Below are 27,289 nucleotides of genomic sequence, written 5' to 3'. Positions count from 1 at the left end.
GGAAGCATACTGTCAGCAAAGCTTACGGCTGGCCCTGGTCTGCTTCTGAAACTAGGAAGGAATGGTCCCACCCTCCTCCTTTTCCAAATCTCAGATGCAAATATTGAAGAGATAGGTTGTCTCAGTGCTGTCTCACTCCAAAGCTGCTATGAATAGGCTTTGACGGTGCCAACCACTAGGGTGGTATAAGTATGATCATGACCAATCATAAAGCGGCATTAAATGATATATATAATGCACCTGCGAGTAATCAAAACATAATCTCATCTTCAAGATCCATAGATGTGGTATTAAAAATAGTAAATCTCTACTTTCCTCTATATACTTTCCTTTGCAGCATTCTAGTGGTCGATATTTTGACGATATTCTGGCCACATTGTTTTTGCATTTCATGCACAGTGGAGGCTTTAAAGGAAATGTAGGGTTGCAGCCAAACCCCAGCTTCTTATGGCCAAAGGCCATGCACATTGGAGGTGTAGGTGCAAGTTGCCTGAGGGGATTAGTCATATGTTCAACTTTGAATATGATAAAAAAAACATAGAAGTTCCCTCAAAAAACAAAAGTTAGGTTAAAGTAACGTTATAGGTAGGTTTTGAACTAATATAAGATTGCATTTAAAAACTGAAAAACCCCTGAAATTCACTGGATATAATTTATTGAACTAATTATAACTTGCACCCCATCATGCACTGCTTATGCTCTCTCATATTACATTACTCATGATATGGTAAATAGCATTATTTGTGACATCACTGATGACATCTCACATGGCATCATTGATGACTCCACTGATGACATCCTCAACTCATTGTGACAGCGTTCTATAGGGTTTGTGGACTTGAAGTAATTCTGCAAGCTACACCTGTGCACACTTTTCTAACACTAATCAAGTGATAATGGATAAGACCTTTGCCCAAGCGTTGGACACATGCCATATCTGTCAAGTCACCCACATTTGGTGCATGTTACCCTTTTTTCAATGGTATTCACCCACCTAACAAACAAAATGCCTTCATAGCCTTTACTGGGATCACACCTTTTTAGGGCTGAGCGCGCAAGTGCTCTAGCTTGCTGTAATCTCTCTGTGGACTTTTAAACACACCCATCACACGCCCATAAGTTTTGTTCGTTCATGGGCTTGCCTTTTAAAATTTGCTTGATTTTATTTGTGAAAGGCATGCATACGTCATGCCTTTTCCAGTGTTTAGCCCTCCTCGAGCGCACCTACCAACTACTGAAAACATGCGAGGATCCATGTTTCCAGCATGGTTTCTGGACTACTTTTCCTTTTTATTTCCTACGCAGCACGATCTCGCTGCACATTTGCCAATACATTTGACTGCAAGCGAACTTCTGTTTAATTTTTTGTGGTCCTTCATGCTCATGGCGTGGCGCTCTAAATCAGGTTGCTTATGTAAAACGGTATTACTTTTCACTTTCATTTTATGTGGCAATAAAAGTCCGGTTAGGACTTTACAATGCTAATAGCTCTGTGTCGAGCAAATGCGATACCCATTGCATTGCAAATGCCTGTTTAAGTCTGTATTCCACTCACCTTAACAGGATCGCCATCTAAAAGACCTTGCATAAAACACAATTTTAAGTCAAGAGGCGTGACAGGTATGCATTTGTCACTGATCAGACACCTTTTGCCAGTCCTTGATAACCCTCCATATTTTGGTAAACTAGACTACACAAATTCGCAAGGTGAGCATAATGACATAAAACCTTAGAGCCATGCTTACAAACCAAGTGTGAGTTAAACCACTTTTAAGTGGGTCAGCCCTACATTCTACATCAATTAACAAACTACAGTGCCTCAAAATATTCAGTAAAGTCCTGGAAATAAAATAAATGTCCTTTTTACATAGAGCTCGTATATAGTACTGTGTTACAACAATTTAAAATGGCACGTGCCCAGACATCTGCTGGTGGGTAATCTATTGTCAACAGTAGCTTTGGCTTTTCTCACAGAATTATTACAGCAGACATTGGTGGTCATTACAACCCTGGCGGACGGTGTTAAAGCTGCGGTAAGACCGTCAACAGGCCAGCTGTAAAAAAATTGGAATTACGACCGTGGCGGAAACCGCCAACAAAGACAGCCACTTTAACACTCAGACCGCCACGGCGGTACAAACAAACAGCTTGTCGGTCACCGCCAACAGACAGGAGGAGAACAAAGTACCGCCCACAGTATCACAACCTACCAATCCGCCACCTTTTCCAGGGCGGTTTCACCGCGGAGAAAAACACGGCGGAAACAGTACCTCGAAGGGAAAACGCTCACCTCTACACAGCCCACGAGGAACCAGGACGCCATGGAACCAGAGCTGCAGATCCTGCCAGCCCTTATCTTCTTGCTCCTCTACCAGGAGCACGAACGCCGGCGGCGAAGACCACAGTGAGTACTGCACCTGTGACACAGGGGAGGGGGGAGGGAAAAAACAGGGACACACACATGCAACACCCCTACCCTCACCCACGACAACACACACACTAATACGCCATGATACATTATAGTTACACCCCCCAATCCCGCTGGAAGAATGCAAAGACCAAAGAAAATGAGTGTAACCATTGTAATATATTAAAATCAAGTACGCAAAAATATATATATACACTATAAACAAAATATACACCAAGAATAGTAGTCCAAGTAGTGCTCCATTGAAGTCTGTGGAACACTGGGCCCACACGGTATGGGTGAGGCCCACACAAACTCCCCGACCATGACGGAGAGAACACTGCAGGGGCATCAGATAGCAATAAAACAGGCACCTCAGGGGGAGGTAAAGGGGGGGGCACCTCAGCCGGTTGAGTGCACGACGCCAAATCCACGAGGGGGCCACATGCCCACTGTTCAATCCTGGGGAATGCAAAGCCACAGTCTCTCAAGTCTCTACGGTGGGTGGTTTGCCCACTGTTGAATCCTGGGGAGTACAAAGCCACAGTCTCTCAAGTCTCTACAGTGGGTGGTTTGCCCACTGTTCAATCCTGGGGAGTGCAAAGCCACAGTCTCTCAAGTCTCTACAGTGGGTGGGTTTCCCACTGCTGCATCCTGGGGAGTGCAAAGCCACAGTCTCTCAAGTGGATGGATCTCTCCACTGGTTCTGGAGGGCGCATGGTGCCCAGAGTGCTTCATCCTGCCAAGGACTGAGGTAGTGGATGGATCTCTCCAATGGTTCTGGAGGGGGCTTGGTGCCCCGAGTGCCTCATCCTGCTTGTGACGGACTCAGTAGCGTCAGTGCCCTTGGTGCTCATGGGCCAGCGGTGCTTGTGGCGGTGGTGCCCTGTTCAGCGGTGCTTGTGGCGGCGGTGCCCTTTGCAGTGACTCAGCTGCTGGCGGTCCTTCATGGCCCAGCGGGGCTGGTGCTGGCGGTCCTCTCTGGCCCAGCGGGGCTGGTGCTGGCGGTCCTGCCTGGCCCAGCGGGGCTGGTGCTGGTGCCTCTCGGACTGCAGGGCCGGTGCTGGTCGGTGGCCTCTTGGGCAGCAAGGCAGGTGCTGGCGGTGGCCTCTTGGGCAGCAGGGCAGGTGCTGGCGGTGGCCTCTTGGGCAGCGGGGATGATGGCGGTGGGCTCCTGGGCAGCGGGGATGATGGCGTCTTCTCCGTTGTGCTGCTCTTCCCAGACCTGCTGACTTTCTTGTGGCCCTTCCCCACCTTGGAAGGTGTCGCAGCTGACTCCATACTCCCACCTGTACCCCTGGGAGCGGCTTTGGTGGCTGGAGCTGCCCCCTCTCCCGCCGGGCACTGGCCAACTTTTGATGCTTCACAGGTGGGGGACTGTCCGTGCTGTGGTTCTGTGCCACACTGGCTGCCCTGGTGGCCGGTGTACTCCAGATTCCGGTGACTACAGGCACCACTGGTCCCGGAGATGTTGTGGCTGAGGTGCTAGGTTGGGAACTGGAGAGTCGGGCCCTAGGAGATGGATGGGGTTGGGGAGGTGTGGGAAAGAGGTCAAGGTTGGACAGGAAAGGTTTTGGGGAAACACTGAGAGGGTAGCTGGAGGGGGTTTGGGAGTGGAGGAAGAGGTTGTGGTTGTAGGAGGTGTTCGTTTGGTGACTTTGGGTGAAGGTGTATGCACTGGAGGCTGTCGTGAGGTGGGTGGGTGTGTGCCTGCGTTTGTGTATCTTGGGAGGTGGCGTCACAGACACACTGGGAGAGGACACAGGGGACGTGTAAATGGCAGTGGAGGTGGTGACTGCACGTGAGCGGGGTGTGGTGGTGTGTGTGCTGGTGATGGCAGTAGTGGCTGTAGATGTAGTGCATGCAGGTGTGAGTGGAGACGAGACTGGGAGGGAGGAGGGAGACAATGACGAGGGGGACACAGTGGAGGCAGTGGATGTTGGTGTGTCTGCATGTGTGTGATGCTTGCGTGAGTGCCTGTGGGATGTGTGGTGCTTATGTTTGCCTGAGCTACCCTTGTGTGTTGACGTGTGTGCATGCTGCTCTGAAGGTGTGCTTGGGATAGGCTGAGGTAGAGGGGATTGGGTCTGGGTGGAGGAAGTTGGAGGGGGGAGGCTAGACACAGGGACAATGGCTGCCATCAGTGCTGAGGCCAGAGTCTGAAAAGCTCGCTGAAGGGCCGCCTGACCAGAATGAATGCCCTCCAGGAATGCATTTGTTTGTTCCAACTGCCTCTCTACACCCTGGATGGCATTCAAAATGGTAGACTGCCCAACAGTGAGGGACCTGAGGAGGTCAATGGTCTCCTCACTGAGGGCAGCAGGGGTGACTGGGGCAGGGCCTGAGGTGCCTGGGGCGAAGGTGATGCCCACCCTCCTGGGTGAGCGGGCATGGGGCAAAGGCTGAGGGGCTGCTGGGAGGGCGGTGCTGGTAGGGGGGGGTGGCGGCTGTACCTGTAGATGCAGGTGGCACAGATGTTGCCGCCACCACAAGGCAGCTCGCATCAGAGGACAAGTCCGTGTCACTGGTGTCAGCTCCTGTCCCCGTTGTGGAGCTCCCCTCGCCCTCCGTCCCACTGGTGAACTCCGAGTCCGTTGTCTCACCCTCCAGGGCCACGTGGGATGCAGCTCCCTCCTGCTCCGTTGCCACTGCTCCTCCGCCTGATGATGCTAATGCACACAAGAACAGGGAGACCACAAAAAGGGGGGGATGACAGAAGAAAGACATGTTGAGTGCATGCATTACTGCTACCGTTGGCAGACACGACAGACACAGAAGCCCCCTGCACTATGCCGCGCACTTTGCCTCCACTGTTCAATCCCTGGGACATGGCCTACAAGGCTATGGACGATATCTGCGCACATGGATGACACAGGAGCATGACTAGGTGTACTTGGCACTGTACACAAGTGGGGTGGGGTGCCACAGGCTCTGCCAGAACAAGGGGACCTTGCCTTCTAAACTCACCCTGGCCTAGGGAAACCCAAAGCCCACCTCCCCCACCCAGACACCTCCACCGCGCAAAATCAGCAGAATGAGTGTACTCACCCCCTTGTGGCTCCTGTGATGCCCCCAAGCGCCCATCCAACTCCGGGTACGCCTCCGCCAGGATCCTGAACATCAGGGGGGTCATGGTGTGACGGGCACCCCTCCCACGTTGGGAGGCCATCCCAGGCTGGGCCTTCGCCGTCTTCTTGCTCCAACGGCGCATGTCCTCCCATCTTTTCTGGCAGTGGGTGCTCCGTCTGTGGTAGACCCCCAGGGTCCAGACGTCCTTGGCGATGCTACGTCAAATATCTTTTTTCTGGTGGGCGCTGACCTACATGAATTGTACAGGGGGAAAAGAAAAGTTATTACCAAATGCACCGTCACAGTCATTGGCCCCCATCCCTACCCTTGCCATGATGCACATGCACTCACCGTCGTTTCATGCATGCCTCAATCTACCCCCCATCTTTCATCCACCCCACTCCACACAGGCATAGCCCATACAGCATGCTCCCAGTGTATTTACCTGTTTGTCTGGAGGACCGTAGAGTAGCGTGTACTGGGGGAGGACCCCATCCACAAGTTTCTCCAACTCCTCCGATGTGAAGGCAGGGGCCCTTTCCCCAGTCGCACAAGCCATTATCTCTTCCAGACCGAGGTCACAGCAGCACTTGCAGTGTAGGTCCTCTCCTGTCGAAGATCAGGTATCGAGTGATTGAACAGATACAAAATGGCGGTCACGTCCACGGCGGTGCATACTGTCACCGCCGGCGTACATCGTCATTGGCTCCTGGGACCCATAGGGTCCAATGTTAACCAATGCAGCATTGCGCCGCGGTCTTCGACCGCCTACCGCAACGGTGTACAACGCCAGCGCAGTTACCTCACATCCCATTGTCCCACTTTACAGGTCAGGCAGCCGCCATTTCAGGGGCCCATATGGCTTAATTTATAACTGCGTCACACATAACTAGGCCTAGCCTCAACACACATACAGACCAATTTTCGGATTATAATTTGTGTTCTGTGTAAGCTGTGGGTACATACCTCTGAGTTGTTTGACTCTGTGCTCGCTGTTGTCCTTCTAAGGCATCGTCCGCTGGGACATGTGAGGAGATGGCGGCATCCTCCAGTGTACAGACCGCTGGTGGACCTGTAAACAATGGAGGAAAGACATGTGATCGTCAACTACAGGCTTGACCGTGCCACAATCCAGGAACTGTGTGCCCAGCTGGAGCCAGACCTGATGTCAGCTATCCGCCATCCCACAGGAATCCCCCCTCGAGTGCAGGTGCTGTCAGTACTCCATTTCCTTGCAAGGGGGGTCATTTGAAACAACTGTGGCCATAGCTTCAGGGATGTCCCAGCCTATGTTTTCCAACGTGTTGTCCAGAGTGTTGTCTGCCCTGCTGAAACACATGCGGAGCTACATAGTTTTCCCTCAGGTGGAGGATTTGCCTACAGTGAAAGTAGACTTCTATGCCCTGGGACATATCCCCAACATCATAGGTTCCATTGATGGAACCCATGTGGCTTTGGTACCCCCCGCAGGAGTGAACAGGTGTACAGAAACCGGAAGAGTTATCATTCCATGAATGTGCAGATGGTGTGTTTGGCAGACCAGTACATCTACCATGTGAATGCCAAGTTCCCTGGCTCAGTGCATGACGCCTACATCCTGCGGAATAGCAGCATCCCTTATGTGATGGGTCAACCCCAGAGGCACCGTGTGTGGCTAATAGGCGAGTACCTGGAAGCAAGTCAGTGGGAATGGTTGTCTGGGTCTGGGGATATCCCTCCAGGTTAGTGTGTGTCTAACAGTTGTCCCTCGCCATTTGCAAGTGACTCTGGTTACCCCAACCTGTCATGGTGACTGACCCCAGTGAGGAATCCCAGGATAAGGGCAGAGGAACACTACAATGAGGCCCATGGGCGAACTCGGCGGATAATAGAGCGGACCTTCAGCCTCCTGGAGGCCAGGTTCAGGTGCCTCCATATGACAGGTGGAGCCCTATTCTACTCACCAAAGAAGGTTTGCCAGATCATTGTGGCCTGCTGTATGCTTCACAACTTAGCTTTGCGACGACAGGTGCCTTTTCTGCAGGAGGATGATCCAGATGGCAGTGTTGTTGCAGCTGTGGAGCCTGTGGACAGTGAAGACGAGGAAGCAGAAGAAGAGGACATGGACAACAGGAACTCGGTGATCCTGCAATATTTCCAGTGAGACACAGGTAAGAATACAAACCTGCCTACTACATGTACTTTAACACTACTACCTCTCTACTGTCTGTCGTTTTCACCCAGTGTATGGTCACAGAGTTGTCACTTTCCCTTACGATTTCACAGATGGGGGTCCCACAGTGTGACATCTGCTTTGTTTCCTCATGGACTAGAGCTGTGTGACATAGGTATGTTGACATTACAATTGAAAGAGCATTTTGCCACAGTAATTGCTAATACACTATTCCGAAATCACAGACTGACTCCAGATTGTTTTGTGCTTCAATGGTGTTTATTTAAGTGCTCAATATTGGAGGGGGTTGTAAAATGGTGAGGGGTGATGGTGGAGGAATGTCCATGGCAGGGTCCAGTCTATTAGTCTCACAGGTGCATTGCCCAAATGGGCATAGGAAGTGGAGCTGGGGCAGTTTGAGGATGGACAGGGTGACAAAGTGGGACAGAAGGATGACATTCAGGGTGGTCTCATTTCTTGGCGGGGGTCTTGGCATCGCTCTCTGTCTTTGTCCTGGATCTCAGGGACCGTTTGCGGGGTGGTTCTCCCTCTGCAGGGGGTGGGGTGCTGGAGTGGTGGTCCTGTGGCGGTGCCTCCTCTCCACTAGCGCTGGTGGAGGTGGTGGGCAGTTCATCGTCCATGCTAGTGTCAGGGGCCCCTTGTTGTGCCACAGTGTCCCTCCTGGTGTTGAGTACTTCCTTCAGCACCCCTACAATGGTGCCCATGGTGAATTGATGGCTCTGAGTTCCTCCCTGAAGCCCAAATACTGTTTCTCCTGCAGGCGCTGGGTCTCCTGAAACTTGGCCAGTACCGTTGCCATCGTCTCCTGGGAGTGGTGGTAGGCTCCCATGATGGGGGAGAGGGCCTCGTGGAGAGTGGGTTCCCTTGGCCTGTCCTCCCCCTGTCTCACAGCAGCCCTCCCAGTTCCCCTGTGTTCCTGGGCCTCCGTCCCCTGGACTGTGTGCCCACTACCACTGCCCCCTGGTCCCTGTTGTTGTTGGGGTGGTGGGTTAGCCTGGGTTCCCTGTAGTGGTGGACACACTGCTGATTGACGTGTCCTGGGGACAGAGGTATGGGCCCGCTGGGTGGGTGCTGTGCTGGTGTTTCCAGAGGGGGGAGGTCTGTAGTGGCCTGTGACTGTGTGAGGGGAACCAACTGTCCTGAGGTCCCCGATGGGCCGGGCTGGTCATCTAGATCCTGTCATCACTGTGGGCCTCTTCTGTTGGTGGTGTGGACATGTGTGGACCCTCCTGTCCGGTGACGTTGGGTAGGGGTCCTGCAGGGGTATAAAAGGATGTTTATTACATCTGTGTGTGCCATGGTGTGCAATGGGTGGGTGTCTGTGTACCCCAGTGCTTGCATTCCTGAGTAGGACCTTGTGTGATGATGGTTTAGGGGTGTGTGTGGCTATGTGTAGTGGGCATGCTTTGGTGATGGGTGTCCATGCTTTGTTGTTGCATGCAGGGCTTGGTGTTGGGATGGGTGGGTTGTGATAGTGGGACATTTATGAGGAGTAGGAGTGATGGGGATGAGGGTGAGGGTGGGGGTATGTGATGGCATGCAGGTAGGGTGGGGGATGTAATAGTTAAGATTTGACTTACCAGAGTCCATTCCTCCATCTACTCCTGCGAGGCCTTCAGGATGCAGAATCGCCAAGACCTGCTCCTCCCATGTTGTTAGTTGTGGGGAGGAGGGGGGGTCCGCTGCCAGTCCGCTGAACCGCAAGGTGGTGTCTTGAGACCACGGAACGCACCTTCCCCCGTAGGTCGTTCCACCTCTTCCTGATGTCATCCCGATTTCTTGGGTGCTGTCCCACTGCGTTGACCCTGTCCACTATTCTGCACCATAGCTCCATTTTCCTAGGTATGGAGGTGTGCTGCACTTGTGATCCGAATAGCCGTGGCTCTACCCGGACGATTTCCTCCACCATGACCCTGAGCTCCTCCTCAGAGAACCTGGGGTGTCTTTGCCATGCCATGGGGTGGTGTGGGTGATGTGTGGGGTGGTGTGTGTAGTGATAAGTGGGGTGATATTTAGTGGTGTGTTGTGTGAGGTGCGTGGAAGTTCTGTGGGTGATGTTATTGTACGCCTGTGGATGCTTGGTAGATGTTTGTGGTGTCTCTCTCTGGCCTGCGTTCGGGCTTTTGGTTGTAGGGGTTTGTGGGTGATGTGGGTGTGTGTTTTATATTGTGTTGGGTGTGTGGGAGTGGTGTGTGTATGTGTATCAGGTGTGTGTGTTTCGAATTGTCCAATGTGGCTGTGTTTTGTAAATGTGTGTGTATTTTGAGCGCAGCGGTGTGTACCGCCAATGGAATACCGCGGTTGAAAGACCGCTGCGTGGATTCGTGTGTCGTGATAGTGAGGGCGTATTTTTCTTGGGTGACGGTGGAGGTTTTGTTTTCGCCAGTTTATCACTGACCTTTGGTGTGGCGGACTTGTGTGGGTGTCTGAATTTTGGCGGATTCCGTGCTGTGGGTCATAATAGCTGTGGCGGAATTTTGCTGCGGTTTGTTGGCGGTCTTCAGCACGGCGGTAAGCGGCTTTTACCGCCAATGCTGTAATGAGGGCCATTGTCTTTAAGCCACTACCTACTTTGAAACTTTCCTCTGTAACCCACATCAGGTGCGCTCAGCCTTTACATTGTTTAACATGGAGTACTACTTGCACCCCACACTTTACCGGTCTGGAACATGCACCATATAACTTTCATCATGCCCAGCCACACTTCCCTGCTGGGCTTAAGCTATTTCCATGCTATTTACCCACATGTGTAAACACAGTAAATCTATGCTATAATCAACTGCAGGCTCCACTAAAAACTTTTCTTTTTGAAATTATGTAATTGTTTATGGAGTAATGTGAATAGCAGTATCACAGATTATGTCATTTGAGATGGCATCAGTGATGTCATAAATGATGTCATTGAATATTTTATGAATGATGTCATATGTAGGGACACTAGCAGTGCATTTTAGTTTTTTTTTTTTTAAACATTGTTCCTTATCTCATTTCAGCACCTAACTATAATTACCTTAACCCTTGTTTTAAAAAAGGGTGTGTGTATACATATATATATATATATATATATATATATATATATATATATATATATATATATATATATATATATGTGTGTGTAACTATAACTATAACTCGCGGCCTAAGCCAGCCCCTGCAGTCAGCCCCCTATAATTACCCAACCCTGCATCACACACAGTCCATATAACCACCTGGAGAGTTTTACTAGACTCTGATGAATGATATACTTAGAATGAGATATTTTAGGACAAATTGAAAAGAAAAATGCTTTTGTCAATTAAAATCGTGAGATCACCTTTCAGTATGTACCATAAACATTTGGGGGGTTATTCTAACTTTGGAGGAGGTGTTAATCCGTCTCAAAAGTGACGGAAAAGTGACGGATTTACCACCAGCCGTATTACGAGTCCATTATATCCTATGGAACTCGTAATACGGCTGGTGGTATATCCGTCACTTTACCGTCACTTTTGGGACGGGTTAACACTCCTCCAAAGTTAGAATAACCCTCTTGAAGTTGAAAAGCAATTCAAGCAGAGAAATGATCAAAGACACTCCTCTACTAGAAGTCCGATTGGGAGCACACTGCCTAACGTTCCAGTCGAGTTCGCCCCTTGCATCCTGGTACATGCAGTTTAAACAATTAACGCTTCCTTGAAAAAATCTGTAGTATTTCACTAAAGTTAGTGAAGACAGTACTGTTCATCTCTAGACACGTGTTTCTGGGTTAGTGCCCTTCATCAGTAGAGACCAAAGAACAACAAAAATATCTGGGGTTGCTGGAAATGCCGCCGATATCGTCTCAGGTTTAGTACCACTCCCCGGCTCATAGGTGCGTCTCCAGAGCTCGTTAGCTCAATGGCTCGGGGGAGCCTTTTAAACATGAAGTCCGATTGGGAGCACACTGCCTAACATTCCAGTCGAGTTCACCCCTTGCATCCTGGCACGTGCAGTTTGAACAATTAACGCTTCCTTGAAAAAATCTGTAGTATTTCACTAAAGTTAGTGAAGACAGTACTGTTCATCTCTAGACACGTGTTTCTGGGTTAGTGCCCTTTATCAGTAGAGACGAAAGAACAAAAATATCTGGGGTTGCTGGAAATGCCGCCGATATCGTCTCAGGTTTAGTACCACTCCCCGGCTCACAGGTGCGTCTCCAGAGCTCGTCAGCTCAATGGCTAGAGGGAGCCTTTTTACATGAAGTCCGATTGGGAGCTCACTCCCTAACATTCCAGTCGAGTTCGCCCCTTGTATCCTGGTACATGCAGTTTGAACAATTAACGCTTCCTTGAAAAAATCTGTAGTATTTCACTAAAGTTAGTGAAGACAGTACTGTTCATCTCTAGACACGTGTTTCTGGGTTAGTGCCGTTCATCAGTAGACACCAAAGAACAACAAAAATATCTGGGGTTGCTGGAAATGCCGCCGATATCGTCTCAGGTTTAGTACCACTCCACGGCTCACAGGTGCGTCTCCAGAGCTCGTCAGCTCAATGGCTCGAGGGAGCCTTTTAAACATGAAGTCCGATTGGGAGCACACTGCCTAACATTCCTGTCGAGTTCGCCCCTTGCATCCTGGTACATGCAGTTTGAACAATTAACGCTTCCTGGAAAAAATCTGTACTATTTCACTAAAGTTAGTGAAGACAGTACTGTTCATCTCTAGACACGTGTTTCTGGGTTAGTGTCCTTCATCAGTAGAGACCAAAGGCCAAAAAAAAAATATCTGGGGTTGCTGGAAATGCCGCCGATATTGTCTCAGGTTTAGTACCACTCCCCGGCTCACAGGTGCGTCTCCAGAGCTCGTCACCTCAATGACTCGAGGGAGCCTTTTAAACATGAAGTCCGATTGGGAGCACACTGCGTAACATTCCAGTCGAGTTCGCCCCTTGCATCCTGGTACATGCAGTTTGAACAATTAACGCTTCCTTGAAAAAATCTGTAGTATTTCACTAAAGTTAGTGAAGACAGTACTGTTCATCTCTAGACATGTGTTTCTGGGTTAGTGCCCTTCATCAGTAGAGACCAAAGAACAACAAAAATATCTGGGGTTGCTGGAAATGCCGCCGATATCGTCTCAGGTTTAGTACCACTCCCCGGCTCACAGGTGCATCTCCAGAGCTCGTCAGCTCAATGGCTCGAGGGAGCCTTTTAAACATGAAGTCCGATTGGGAGCACACTGCCTAACATTCCAGTCGAGTTCACCCCTTGCATCCTGGTACATGCAGTTTCAACAATTAACACTTCCTTGAAAAAATCTGTAGTATTTCACTAAAGTTAGTGAAAACAGTACTGTTCATCTCTAGACACGTGTTTCTGGGTTAGTGCCGTTCATCAGTAGAGACCAAAGAACAACAAAAATATCTGGGGTTGCTGGAAATGCCGCCGATATCGTCTCAGGTTTAGTACCACTCCCCGACTCACAGGTGCGTCTCCAGAGCTCGTCAGTTCAATGGCTAGAGGGAGCCCTTTAAACATGAAGTCTGATTGGGAGCACACTGCCTAACATTCCAGTCGAGTTCGCCCCTTGCATCCTGGTACATGCAGTTTGAACAATTAACGCTTCCTTGAAAAATCTGTAGTATTTCACTAAAGTTAGTGAAGACAGTACTCTTCATCTCTAGACACGTGTTTCTGGGTTAGTGCCCTTTATCAGTAGAGACCAAAGAACAACAAAAATATCTGGGGTTGCTGGAAATGCCGCCGATATCATCTCAGGTTTAGTACCACTCCCCGGCTCACAGGTGCGTCTCCAGAGCTCGTCAGCTCAATGGCTCGGGGGAGCCTTTTAAACATGAAGTCCGATTGGGAGCACACTTCCTAACATTCCAGTCGAGTTCGCCCCTTGCATCCTAGTACATGCAGTTTGAAGAATTAACGCTTTCTTGAAAAAATCTGTAGTATTTCACTAAAGTTAGTGAAGACAGTACTGTTCATCTCTAGACACGTGTTTCTGGGTTAGTGCCCTTCATCAGTAGAGACCAAAGAACAACAAAAATATCTGGGGTTGCTGGAAATGCCGCCGATATCGTCTCAGGTTTAGTACCACTCCCCGGCTCACAGATGCGTCTCCAGAGCTTGTCAGCTCAATGGCTCAAGGGAGCCTCTTAAACATGAAGTCCGATTGGGAGCACACTTCCTAACATTCCAGTCGCGTTCGCCCCTTGCATCCTGGTACATGCAGTTTGAACAAATAACGCTTCCTTGAAAAAATCTGTAGTATTTCACTAAAGTTAGTGAAGACAGTACTGTTCATCCCTAGACACGTGTTTCTGGGTTAGTGCCCTTCATCAGTAGAGACCAAAGAACAACAAAAATATCTGGGGTTGCTAGAAATGCCGCCGATATCGTCTCAGGTTTAGTACCACTCCCCGGCTCACAGGTGCGTCTCCATAGCTCGTCAGCTCATTGGCTCAAAGGAAGCCTTTTAAACATGAAGTCCGATTGGGAGCACACTGCCTAACATTCCAATTGAGTTCGCCCCTTGCATCCTGGTACATGCAGTTTGAACAATTAACACTTCCTTGAAAAAATCTGTAGTATTTCACTAAAGTTAGTGAAGACAGAATTGTTAATCTCTAGACACGTGTTTCTGGGTTAGTGCCCTTCATCAGCAGAGACCAAAGAACAACAAAAATATCTGGGGTTGCTGGAAATGCCGCCGATATCATCTCAGGTTTAGTATCACTCCCCGGCTCACAGGTGCGTCTCCAGAGCTCGTCAGCTCAATGGCTCGGGGGAGCCTTTTAAACATGAAGTCCGATTGGGAGCACACTGCCTAACATTCCAGTCGAGTTCACCCCTTGCATCCTGGTACATGCAGTTTGAACAATTAACGCTTCCTTGAAAAAGGCACTAACCCAGAAACACGTGTCTAGAGATGAACAGTACTGTCTGCACTAACTTTAGTGAAATACAACTGATTTTTTCAGGGAAGTGTTAATTGTTCAAACTGCATGTACCAGGATGCAAGGGGCGAACTCGACTGGAATGTTAGGCAGTGTGCTCCCAATCGAACTTCATGTTTAAAAGGCTCCCTCGAGCCATTGAGCTGAAGAGCTCTGGAGACGCACCTGTGAGCCGGGGAGTGGTACTAAACCTGAGACGATATCAGCGGCTTTAGCAGCAACCCCAGATATTTTTGTTGTTCTTTGGTCTCTACTGATGAAGGGCACTAACCCAGAAACACGTGTCTAGAGATGAACAGTACTGTCTGCACTAACTTTAGTGAAATAGTACAGATTTTTTCAGGGAAGCGTTAATTGTTCAAACTGCATGTACCAGGATGCAGGGGGAGAAGTCGACTGGAATGTTAGGCAGTGTGCTCCCAATCGAACTTCATGTTTAAAAGGCTCCCTCGAGCCATTGAGCTGACGAGCTCTGGAGACGCACCTGTGAGCCGGGGAGTGGTACTAAACCTGAGACGATATCGGCGGCATTTCCAGCAACCCCAGATATTTTTGTTGTTCTTTGGTCTCTACTGATGAAGGGCACTAACCCAGAAACACGTGTCTAGAGATGAACAGTACTGTCTGCACTAACTTTAGTGAAATACTACAGATTTTTTCAGGGAAGGGTTAATTGTTCAAACTGCATGTATCAGGATGCAAGGGGCGAACTCGACTGGAATGTTAGGCAGTGTGCTCCCAATCGAACTACACCTCTACTAGAACCCTCAACCTTCAGTGTGAGTGTCTAAGACCTTAACCATTACATCACAGGTTATTCCTGATGATGCAGTGTCCAAACACGAATATGGCATTCAACCCAAAGATTTTGTGTGGGGGTGGGGGGGCGGGGAGGAGGGATTAAATGTTTCATCACAAGGAATGTTCACCATTAACAATAACCATTACCACTCATACTAGTAAATAAGCAGACACACTGCCATGAGATGCCAGGATTTGAACCTTCAACCTACTGAGTGACAGTCCATGAGCTTTACCAGTAAGCCGGAAGTGACAAGTCAAACATCTTGCTTGTGTGCCACTTTGAGTCATTGTATGACTTTGAAGCTGTACACAAACAAGATGCTTGCTGACAGGACCGTGGGGGGACCCTGAAGGCCGTTGCTGTCCAACAGGCTTCTGGCACCCTACGGGAGCTGCCATTGCTCCCCCAAGCAGGGAGCTGCTTTCAATAGCAGCTTCATGCTTGCGGGAGCAACATTTTCGTCTGTTTCCCTGCAAACATATTTGTGTGCAGGGAAACAGATGAAAACTCTGCTTTCTGCAAGTGAGTGCTGTTTGACAGCACCTGTTTGCAGAAAGCGGAGTTATGTTTGCTTTTGCTTGGTGGGAGCTGTCAGCTCCCAACAAGAAAAAGCAAACAGCTTCCTCCTAAGGGTGGGCACCTTGATAGGTAGCAGGAGCCGGACCTCGGGGGTGGTGGTCCTCAGGGCCATCTATAGCTCCTTGAAGGGGGCTGTGCGCCCCCCCTCCAGCATTTAATTTATCCCCAGGCAGGTGGTGGTCCCCGGTTCCGGGGGGGGTCCGCAACAGCCCCACTTCATTTTATTACTTCAGTCAAAGGGAGGCGGTGGTCCCGGAGGCTGGGAAGCAGTGTGGCCCCCCTTAATTTGAATGAATTGCCCCATGGAGGAGGCAGTTCCCGGACCTGCAGGGGGGTCGGGCACCCCCACATTAATTGTATGATTTGCCCCAAGTAGGTGGTGGTCTCTACATACGTAAATTTAGGTGCCACAGCGAGGTGGGGGTCCTCGGGCCTGCTGGGCCCCACGGACCCCCTGCATTAATTTAATATTTTGACCCAGGGAGGTGGTGGCCCCCAGGGCTGCTGTGGGGCCGCGTGGGCCCCCTGCATTAATTTCATGTTTTGCCCCAGAGAGTGGTGGTCCCCAGGGCTGATGGGGGGCTGTGCGGGGCCCCCTGCATTAAATTCATGATTTGCCCCGAGGAGGTGGTGGTCCCCAGGGCTGCAGGGGAGCCACTCGGGTCTCCCGCATTAATTTCATTATTTGCCCTAGAGAGGTTGCAGTCCCAGGGCTTTGATAAGCCCTAGGAGAGACAGGTGCCCCCTCCTATTCTATGGCAATGCCCCCCAGGACCTAGCCCACCCGGGGCAAAAATAAAAGCAAGCCCAGAGAACACGTTTGCTATTTTTTAAAATTCCTGCAAAATTTACAAATATTCTCAATTTTTTTTGTTTTTTTAAAATGTTTTTTAGCCTTGGGGGTTCCCTGGGAGACGCCTGCACAAAGTCTAGTGGGGTAGGGCAAAGGTACCCTACTACTTTTTCATGTTTTTAACATTTACTTTTCAAAATGGCTGCCATCAGTTCCTGGTTGAAGTTTTGTCAGCCAATCAAAGCTCTGCATTTCCCTGCACAAGCTTGTTATTCTTCACAAAGTCGTCATGGAGGAACTGCGGCCCTAGATATACAAATTAGAATTTTCTTAAATTTCTCAACAACTACTGAACAAATTTACGCCAAATAACAAAAAGCACATCTGCGGAACAAAATCTACCTTTCTGCCAAATTTGGTGTAATTCAGTCCAGCAGTTCGGTCTATAGTCGTGTTCAAAACTCCTCTGGTAATTACCATGGGCAACACATTTTTTGTTACCGGCTCCCCCCTCCCCCCCTCCCTTTTTCTCGGCCCATTTGATGGATCAGCCAGAAACTTCGCATGGCCAAACAAGAATTACCAGCACATTTTTTCTGGAAAATTTCATGAAGATCTGCCAAATGGAGACAAAGATATAGGCAAGTCAAAAAACACTTTTCCTACAGAGACATGGTCCCAAACTATAACTTCCTATTGCCGACTGCCAGTTTCTAATATATACATATTTATTTATTCATTTTACCTACTGGTGGTCGCCAGTAGGTATAGTTAGGAACTAGTTTCATTAGGAAAAGCTTTTTGTTTTGATAATAACTTTGGTGCCATTTGAAGAATCTTCACAAAATTTTCAAAACTAGTTTGCCACTTAAATCAGCTACTGTCTGAAAGGTTTCGGAGTAATTCATCAAGCAGGGGCAGAAAATAAGGGGGAGGTCTCAAAATGCATTTTCCCAATGCAATTTTCCATAGGGATTTTACCCACAACTACACCCTGAACCACTGGACAGAATTGCATCAAATTTGTCAGAAAGCTTTGGTCCAGAAAGATCCCTTTTATAATTTGGTGTAAATCTGTTCAGTAGTTTTGGAGTTATGAAAGAAAAAAGATATGTTTATACTGTATATAGAGACGCGGATCCACGTGCCAATAACAGTGCTGTGATTAGCTGGCTGTAACCTGAGGGGAAACTTGCAGCTGGAATTTATGTATCAGCACTTGTTCCAGAGGGGGGGAATAAAGACCGTATAGGATACAAGGAGTCAGGATAAATGCATCCTGACCCCATGGGACTGATAAAGGAGTCTCTGAGGAAACCCTCCTGGGCAAGAAATTGCCGAAAAATGTGTTTCCATGGGTCCTCCAGGGCTCTTAGTGTGGCCCTCCGTTTGAATCTGAGACAGATCTGTGGATCCAGAGCCCATTTACAAAAAAATACAACCACTTACAGACCCACTCAATCACATACCCATTCACATACTCACACACCCACTCACAGACCCACAAAACCACTACCACAACCAGTCACATGCCCACACAGCCACTCACACACCCACACAATCACTCACACACCCATTCACACACCCACTCACACACCCATTCACATACCCACAAAAATGCTACCACACCCAGTCAAAGCCCCCACAGGGCCACACACACACCCTTTCACAAATTTACAAACCCACATACACACCCACAAACCCACTCACGTACCCAATCACAGACCCACAAAACCACTCAAATGCCTACTCACAGACACAAACATCTACTCATACACCCACTCACTACTCACACACCCACTTACACAACCACACACCAAGTCACACTTCAATCCGAACTTAACATTAATGCCCCAGTAACCTTTGTTTTTTTAGTGAATTGCTAGGTCAGATGCCCAGTGCAATGCACAGTGGGGGGGAGTGGGTTGGAAACAAGTCCTGGCCTGCCATTGTGCTGCTCCTGCCCAAGCTTGTTGCTCCTGCTTCCCATCCTCCTTGCCATCCATTGCCCAAGTCCATGCCGCTGCTCCCTCATTATAGCCCTGTGTAGCCATTGTTCTCCCTTCTCGCCTGCCATGGCCACTTAGCTTGCTGCACCATTCACCTACCGCCTACCGTCTGTTGTCCGGGTCCTTGCGTCAGCCCCTTCCCTCCTGCATGATGTGATGTGCTGCCCCCCTGCCTCCTGCCCTTCATGGTCCATTATGCTGCAACTGTCCCTTCAGTCTATCCAGTATGGTCAGCTTGGTGGAGCTATGGTGGAAGCAAGTCTTACCCTTTTGTCTCCTCATACAAGTCTCTTACACACACACAGGCAAGAAAAGACTTGCAAGACAGTTTTCAATACATGTATTGAAAGGACTGAATTCTACGATAAAAAGCTTGAGCTGCAATGATTAGGATAATGAGGAGTAGCAAAATTTGTATTGTGAAACTCAGAGATGTGAATATAAACAACCCCAACATATTTGGTATGACATGAACACAATTCCTACCCAAAAAGCCTAAGCTCTAGCCTCTAAGTGAGAGCGTGGCGATGTAAGCCAAATCTGTCTGTACAGTGTGCATGAGGAGCACGTCCCACCCCCATTATCTTGGTACAAGGTCAGACTGCTAGTCTCTAGGTCACGATCCACGGAGACACAAAGGCTGAGGTCGGCAGGCAGCATAGATAGAAATTCTGGCTGGAAACTCCTTTAATGACCTGTCTCCTAGAAGATGTTCTCATAGGGGACATGATTATGGTCATGCACAGAAGTCTGATGTGAGTATGTACCTAATCGCTGGACTGTTTACGCAGACTTGGGGCCGGCAATACACAGTATTATTCTTTGTGCCTCACATTCCATTCTTGTGATTCTGAGGAAAAGAACACTGTAAGGAAATGCCTCCTTGGCATGGTTACCCCCTGACTTTCTGCCTTTTGTTGATGCCAGTTATGATTGAAAATGTGCTGGGACCCTGCTAACCAGGCCCCAGCACCAGTGTTCTTTCCCTAAACTGTACCGTTGTTCCCACAATTGGCACAGCTCTCTAGGGCTCTAAGGGCTGCAGCATGTCTTATGCCACCCTGGGGACCCCTCACTCAGCACATGCACACTGCCTCACAGCTTGTGTGTGCTGGTGGGGAGAAAATGACTAAGTCGACATGGCATTCCCTTCAGAGTGCCATGCCTACCTCACACTGCCTGTGGCATAGTTAAGTCACCCCTCTAGCAGGTCTTACAGCCCTAAGGCAGGGTGCACTATACCACAGGTGAGGGCATATGTGCATGAGCACTATGCCCCTACAGTGTCTAAGCAAAACCTTAGACATTGTAAGTGCAGAGTAGCCATAAAGAGTATATGGTCTGGGAGTTTGTCAAACACAAACTCCACAGTTCCATAATAGCTACATTGAAATCTTGGAAGTTTGGTATCAAACTTCTCAGCACAATAAATGCACATTGATGCCAGTGTGGAATTTATTGTAAAATGCACCCAGAGGGCATCTTAGAGATGCCCCCTGAATAGCAGTCCAACTCCTAGTGCTAGGCTGACCAGTTTCTGCCAGCCTGCCACAACCAGACGAGTTTCTGGCCACATGGGGAGAGTGCCTTTGTCACTCTGTGGCCAGGAACAAAGCCTGCACCTGGTGGAGGTGCTTCTCACCTCCCCCTGCAGGAACTGTAACACCTGGCGATGAGCCTCAAAGGCTCATGCCTTTTGTTACAGCACCCCAGGGCATCCCAGCTAGTGGAGATGCCCGCCCCTCCGGCCACTACCCCCACTTTTGGCGGCAAGGCTAGAGGAGATAATGAGAAAAACAAGGAGGAGTCACCCACCAGTCAGGACTGCCCCTAAGGTGACCCCTGCCTTTTGAAATCCTCCATCTTGAGATTGGAGGATTCCCCCAGTAGGATTAGGGATGTGCCCCGCTCCCCTCAGGGAGGAGGCACAAAGAGGGTGTAGCCACCCTCCAGGACAGTAGCCATTGGCTACTGCCCTCCTGACCTAAATACACCCCTAAATCTAGTATTTAGGGGTGACCCAGAACCCAGGAAATCAGATTCCTGCAACCTACACAAAGAAGAAAGACTGCTGACCTGAAAGCCCTGCAGAGACAACGGAGATGACAACTGACTTGGCCCCAGCACTACCGGCCTGTCTCCAGACTCAAAGAACCTGCACAGCAACGTAGCCGACAGGGACCAGCGACCTCTGAAATTTCAGAGTACTGCCCTGAACTGAAGGACCAAGAAACTCACGAGAACAGCGGCACTGTTCACCTATAGCAACATTTTTGCAACTTTGAAGTAACTTTTAAAGAACTCACTCTTCCCGCCGGAAGCGTGAAACTTCACCCTCTGCCCCCAATGCCTCCGGCTCGAGCTCCAGAGAACCAACACTGCAAAGAGGACTCCCAGGTGACTGTGACCTTGTGAGTAACCTGAGATGACCTCCCTGCACCCTCACAGCGACGCCTTCAGAGAGGATCCAGAGTCTCCCCCTGACCATGACTGCCTGGAACAAGGAACCCGACGCCTGGACCAAGCACTGCACCCCCAGCCCCCAGGACCGAGAGGAACCGAACACCAGTGCAGGAGTGACCATCAGGCGACCCTCTGCCTAGCCCAGTTGGTGGTTGGCCCGAGAAGCCCCCCCTGTGCCCTGCCTGCATCCTAAAGTGACCCCCAAGGTCCCTCCATTGATTCCTACAGAAAACCCGACACCAACTTTTGCACACTGCACCCGGCCGCTTCTGTGCCACTGAGGGTGTGTTTTGTGTGCATGTTTGTGTCCCCCCCCAGTGCTCTACAAAACCCCCCTAGTCTGCCCTCCGAAGACTCAGGTACTTGTTGGCAGACTGGAACCGGAGCACCCCTGTTCTCCATAGGCACCTATGTGTTTTGGGGCCTCCTTTGACCTCTGCACCTGACCGGCCTTGTGTTGCTGGTGCGGTGACTTTGGGGTTGCCTTGGACCCCCAACGGTGGGCTGCCTATGCCCAAGAAACTGAACTTGTAAGTGCTTTACTTACCTCAGAAACTTAACCTTACTTACCTCCCCCAGGAATTGTTGATTTTTACAGTGTCCACTTTTAAAATAGCTTATGCCATTTTAACCTATACTGTGTATGTTACTGCTCTAATTCAAATTTCTTTACTTACCTGTATGGAGTACCTTACATTTTATGTATTTACTTCAAATCTTGAATCTTGTGGTTCTAAAATAAATTAAGTTTTGCCACTATCAACCTCTGAGGGGAACCCCTGGACTCTGTGCACGCTATCTCTCACTTTGAGATAGTATATACAGAGGCAACTTCCTACAAACATGATGCAAAATATGTCATCCATAGCACTAATAATGACGCTTTCGCAGAATAGCAGCTGATATTGGAATAAAACAATACCATTAAAAGTTATAAGAAGAAAAAGGAGTAAAAACAACAGAGCATATTAACTGGGTAAAAGTGCACAGGCCGCAAGCCGAGTCTAATCTATTGTCATAGTTTGGACCCTTGCTTTGGGCAAGACTGCTGGTTAAAGGATGACAGTACTTTTGCTTGTAGGCGACTATGCCTATCCTACAACAAGTCGCAACTGTTGTCCCAACATTACCGGCTCACTAGCAGCACCTCACCAGAAACACAATAGTAAAAGGTGATTTGTGGCAGCCTTTACGCATGGACTCAAGAATAAGACATCTCAGGGAGTGTTGTGGTTAAATGGAGATTACCCCTTTCTCACAGATATATCATGTCTCATACAAACACAGGCAATGTAAAAGATGCAGTAAAGTTTCAATAGTTTTTATTTAACATTACTGCAATTTGCGATAAGTTGCATGGGCTGCAATGATTAGGATAATGAATAATACAAGAAACAGAATTGTGAAGACGAGAGTCATTATTACAAAGACCTCCACCATCTTGCAATGCATAGAAAAGACATACGAGATGTAATATGCCCTAATACCCTAATGTGAAAGGCCTAACCTCCTACCTAAAGGAGAGCTGGGTTTGCTAAACCTAATCTGCCAATGCCATGTCCCTGAGAGGAGCCCCCAACCCTCGTTACCTTGGAATGAGGTCTCTATCTCAGACACCGCAGGGACACGAAGACTGGGTCAGCGTCAAGACGACATGCAGCATCGATATCCGTGATGGTGGCGATGCCATCTGGTCGGAATCCCTCTGATTATCTGTCTAAAGTGCGATGTATTTGTACAGATCTACAAGGACCCCTGACGTAAGTGTGTCCCCAAACAATAGATAACAGACATTCTTGGGACAGCAATTAATATGAACAATCCCTCGAAAGTACAGAGAGGGAAAATCCCTAAGTGTGAACACCTACTGTTTGTTTGTCTTTGTTGCTTGATCTTGACGCCTTAGCGCAGTGACACTGATAATGTAACTCATAACAAGTGTCCTACCTATAAACAAGGCAGCCATCTTAGAAGAATTAAATAATTAAATGGGCTAAGACAGAGCAAGCTAAGTAGGTTAAAAGTCACTATGTGACGGGGCACGAGTCTGCAAGCCAGAGGCTAATCTAACTCCTGTTATCCCATTAAAACGAACTAGGATTCACTACACCCTCCCCGTGGAGAAGTGTGGCTCAATGGTTAGAGCGGCAGACCCTGAAGCAGAGATCTGGCTCAAGACCAGGGTTCAAGTCCCGCTTCGGCAGGTCTTGGACTCAATTCCTCTTGACCAGATAATTCTCGCCTCTGTGCCTAATCTAATTCATGGGTCCCACTCTGCAACTCTGGGCAATAGCTTGCTTAGTCTCCACAACGGCCCCAACAGCGCTTGGATGCCTGGCTTCACCCTGGGGGTGCTCAGGAGAAAAGCCAGGAGGGGTTCCATAGCGGTATGAGTACAGCGCCTTGAGACCCTAACGGGTGAGTAGTGCGCTATACAAGTGCTAATTTACATTTTTACATTTGCTAATTTACATTGCCGTAACAGGTATGACGAAGGTACAGGAACCCAAATTCTAAAATTGCTCTGAACTAAAAAGCTAAAAGCATAAAATCAGCTAAAAAATCTTTAAAATGTGTTAAAAAGATAATAAAAACAATTCCGCGAAAACACATACAGAGATGTTAATGTCAACCATGACAAGCACAGCGTGCCAAAACAAAGTTAATTTAAATGCATAATTTTGAATTGGGAATGGCAAGTCAATTCATCAAATTATTTGCTGTACGCATGATCTTGAAGAGTGTCATTGAAGTCACCAACCAAGGACCTAAAAAATGAGTCAACATCATCTGATGTCAAATCGAGTGCTGGGCGGACAAACGGATCCACAGAGCAGTAGTGAGCAGTATCTCCTGGTGTAACGTTATCCATTGCGGTGTCCTCATCCACGGTAGATCTCAAAACAGAAGGCTCATAGGTGGCCTCGCGGAGCAACCTCAGTCTCAAGGGGCATGAACGTGTATGAACCCTCATCGGGGACATCAGCAGTTCGTGGTCCACAGGAGATGTCGGTGCAACAGCAAGACAGACCATGGGCAGATGTTCAAAGAGGCACCATATGCAGCGGAAGACTGGTTGTATGCACCAGAGAAGGGGCCGAAATGACAACAACCAGTCATGCTCCAATTCCACCAGCAAGGGTGCACCAAAGATGCAAACCATGCGCTCACAGCACAGTGGAGTTGGTGGGAGTGGCTCCATGGCTCTGATTTGCTGGAAAGAAACAAACACTGCGAATCAGAAGAAATAGCAGTAGTCCGCCAATCAAAGCCAAAATAATTGGAAACCACCAAACACACTTGAAAAGAGCGAATGGATGGTTGACGGGATGACTCCGAAGACAGTCTGGAAGATGGACACGAAACCAGACCGACAGCCTTAAAGAAATGAACAATCCCAGTGGTGCTTGAAGCATTGAATATTCTGGATACCAGTTCTCCAAAGTGCTTGGGGAAGTTGGTATTTAAGAGGGATTGTATCTCGGCTGATGATCTCGCAATCTGGAGAGCATACGTCTCCTGTTTTTGAAACAATAGCGCCTTTAGCCTGCTCAGCGTGTCATAGCTCACATTAATAGTATCTATGTGGGGCCACATGTCAGATACTTTTATCTCTCGTGTGGGGGGAAACAAAACATGTCCACAACACGTAACGACCTTCGAGACCGAGATTGCATAGGCAATTCCTGGTCGCATGCCGCAACAGCTTTGATCGTGCAGTACCACCTAACTTCCATTGGAAAGTACATGAAATACCGGGCGAATCAAAGGGATGGGAGTACCCTTCAGCAAACAGGCCAAATTCGCGACCCCCGCATTGCAAAGACCGTGAAGAGACACCTGCTTGCATATCATGGAATGACGAACAGCAGTCTCACATTCGCTTCCGCTAAGAAAGACCTCTGTTTTGCCATTCAGACATTTATAGTCAAAGGGCAACTCCTACTCTTCCTTAATATAGCTATCTCCTAGTTGCTCGTACCTTCCTACTGCAAGATGTTTCAGGCAGCTCGAGAAACGAAAGGTTGAAATCGGTAAATTAATGATGCCATGTAAGAGCCAGATAGTTGAAGGACTCTCTGCTACCGTGAAGGGCAACTTATCTAACTTTTCTACGTGAAGCATGGTGACAAGTCTGTCTGAGTGATATCAATAGCAGACAACACTATATTCGATAGTGAATAAATCCTGTTGGACAGTGTATTCATGCCGTTGTCGACAACAGCTAATGCCTTTTCCAAATTTTCTTTATCCAGTTCTCTTAAATGCGCAGCAGCCTCAATCTGGGAAAGTTTCCAGATTTCATTGTACATAGCATATAAAAACCTTTTCGAGCACTTTTTCCTAGGAACCAGCAGAAAATCCTACAAGTCTACATCTTCAGAAAGAGTGTTCAGGTGTTTTTTAACTGCGGTTAAAGTGTTGGTCTGTACCCATTATTGGCACAGCTTACCCACACTGTGTGCCATAACTATACCTGTATGTTGACCCGATACAAAGCGAGGGTCTGGCCTGTTAATTGAAAAACCCCTGAAGAGTTAAAAAAACACGCTTGACACTCATTAGTGTCAGTGGGCCATATTAACCACCCGCCGGGACTGGAAAGTGAAGAATTATAGGTACCAGCCTTGACCATTGCATCTAGTTTGTCCTCTGTGATATTACAGAAGTATTGCCAATCTTTAAATCTTGCCGGAGTGGGGATACTGGGGGTGTTCAAGGCTTTAATTTTTGCTAACCCCAGACAGGATGTCTGCTGAATAGTGTAATTTAAGAAAATCATTTGCACAGGAATCAGGCATGCTCGAAATAAAGCCTCCCTACCCTGTATCTGTCAATCTTGTGTTCCCCATACACTTTTCAAATCAATAGTGCTCTTCCAGTATTCGTAACCTTCAACTGCGAGCCGGAAAACAAAGGGATCTGAATAAATCAGTTTTGTATCAGTTAGCAAAATTTTCCTAATTTGTGCCGGAGGTATTTTAAAATAATACTACTCTGCTTTTCTAGTGTCATGCCCAGAAAAGTATGTAAATTTATCACCATAGTAGTTTGAGCTCCCCACCGGTGGTGTAGAACAGCGTTCCCACTGTGTGTAGTTTAATATTGGCTTGTATCTAGTGGCACGGTGTAGGTAGTAATGTCCCCAATTGTTATAGCAGAACATTTCGCCATAATTCATTGTATATTCATATACATCATCACTTTCGAAAGCGGAATAGTCCTTCATTTCAGTTAGCATGGAATCAACTGTTTGGACATCCCAATCATCAGAGATAACATCAGGTGTAATTACATCAGTCATTGAAATTTTAAACACGTATAGTATTTGAATAATTTCAGTAGGCCCGTATATATTGAATGGAACTTTGTCCCACACAATCCCATCAGAAATCGGTATTGCTGTAATATTTACAGGGGACAAATCTCTTCGGACCTTAGGGGAAGAATGATATGGAGTTAAAACTTCATCAACAGGCTCCACAGAGGAGCGCCCGCCGCCCGCCTGGAGGGAACCGCCAGAAGACCATACCGCGGTCAAAAGACCGCGGCGGTCATTCTGGGTTTCCCACTGGGCTGGCGGGCGACCGCCAAAAGGCCGCCCTCCAGCCCAGTGGGAAACACCCCTCCATGAGGATGCCGGCTCCGAATGGAGCCGGCGGAGTGGAGGATGTGCGATGGGTGCAGTGGCACCCGTCGCGTATTTCAGTGTCTGCAAAGCAGACACTGAAATACAAAGTAGGGCCCTCTTACGGGGGCCCCTGCAGTGCCCATGCCATTGGCATGGGCACTGCAGGGGCCCCCAGGGGCCCCACGACACCCCTCACCGCCATCCTGTTCCTGGCGGGCGGAACCGCCAGGAACAGGATGGCGGTGAGGGGGTCGGAATCCCCATGGCGGCGCAGCAAGCTGCGCCGCCATGGCAGATTGCCTTGGGCAGCGGAAAGTCAGCGGTACACTGCCGGCTTTCCGATTCTGGCCGCGGCTGTACCGCCGCGGTCAGAATGCCCGGCGGAGCACCGCCAGCCTGTTGGCGGTGCTACCGCCGACCCCGGCCCCGGCGGT

Source organism: Pleurodeles waltl, chromosome 1_1, assembly GCF_031143425.1.
Source record: "Pleurodeles waltl isolate 20211129_DDA chromosome 1_1, aPleWal1.hap1.20221129, whole genome shotgun sequence".
NCBI classification, from domain to species: Eukaryota; Metazoa; Chordata; class Amphibia; order Caudata; family Salamandridae; genus Pleurodeles; species Pleurodeles waltl.
Note: the sequence above shows the minus strand (reverse complement) of the source record.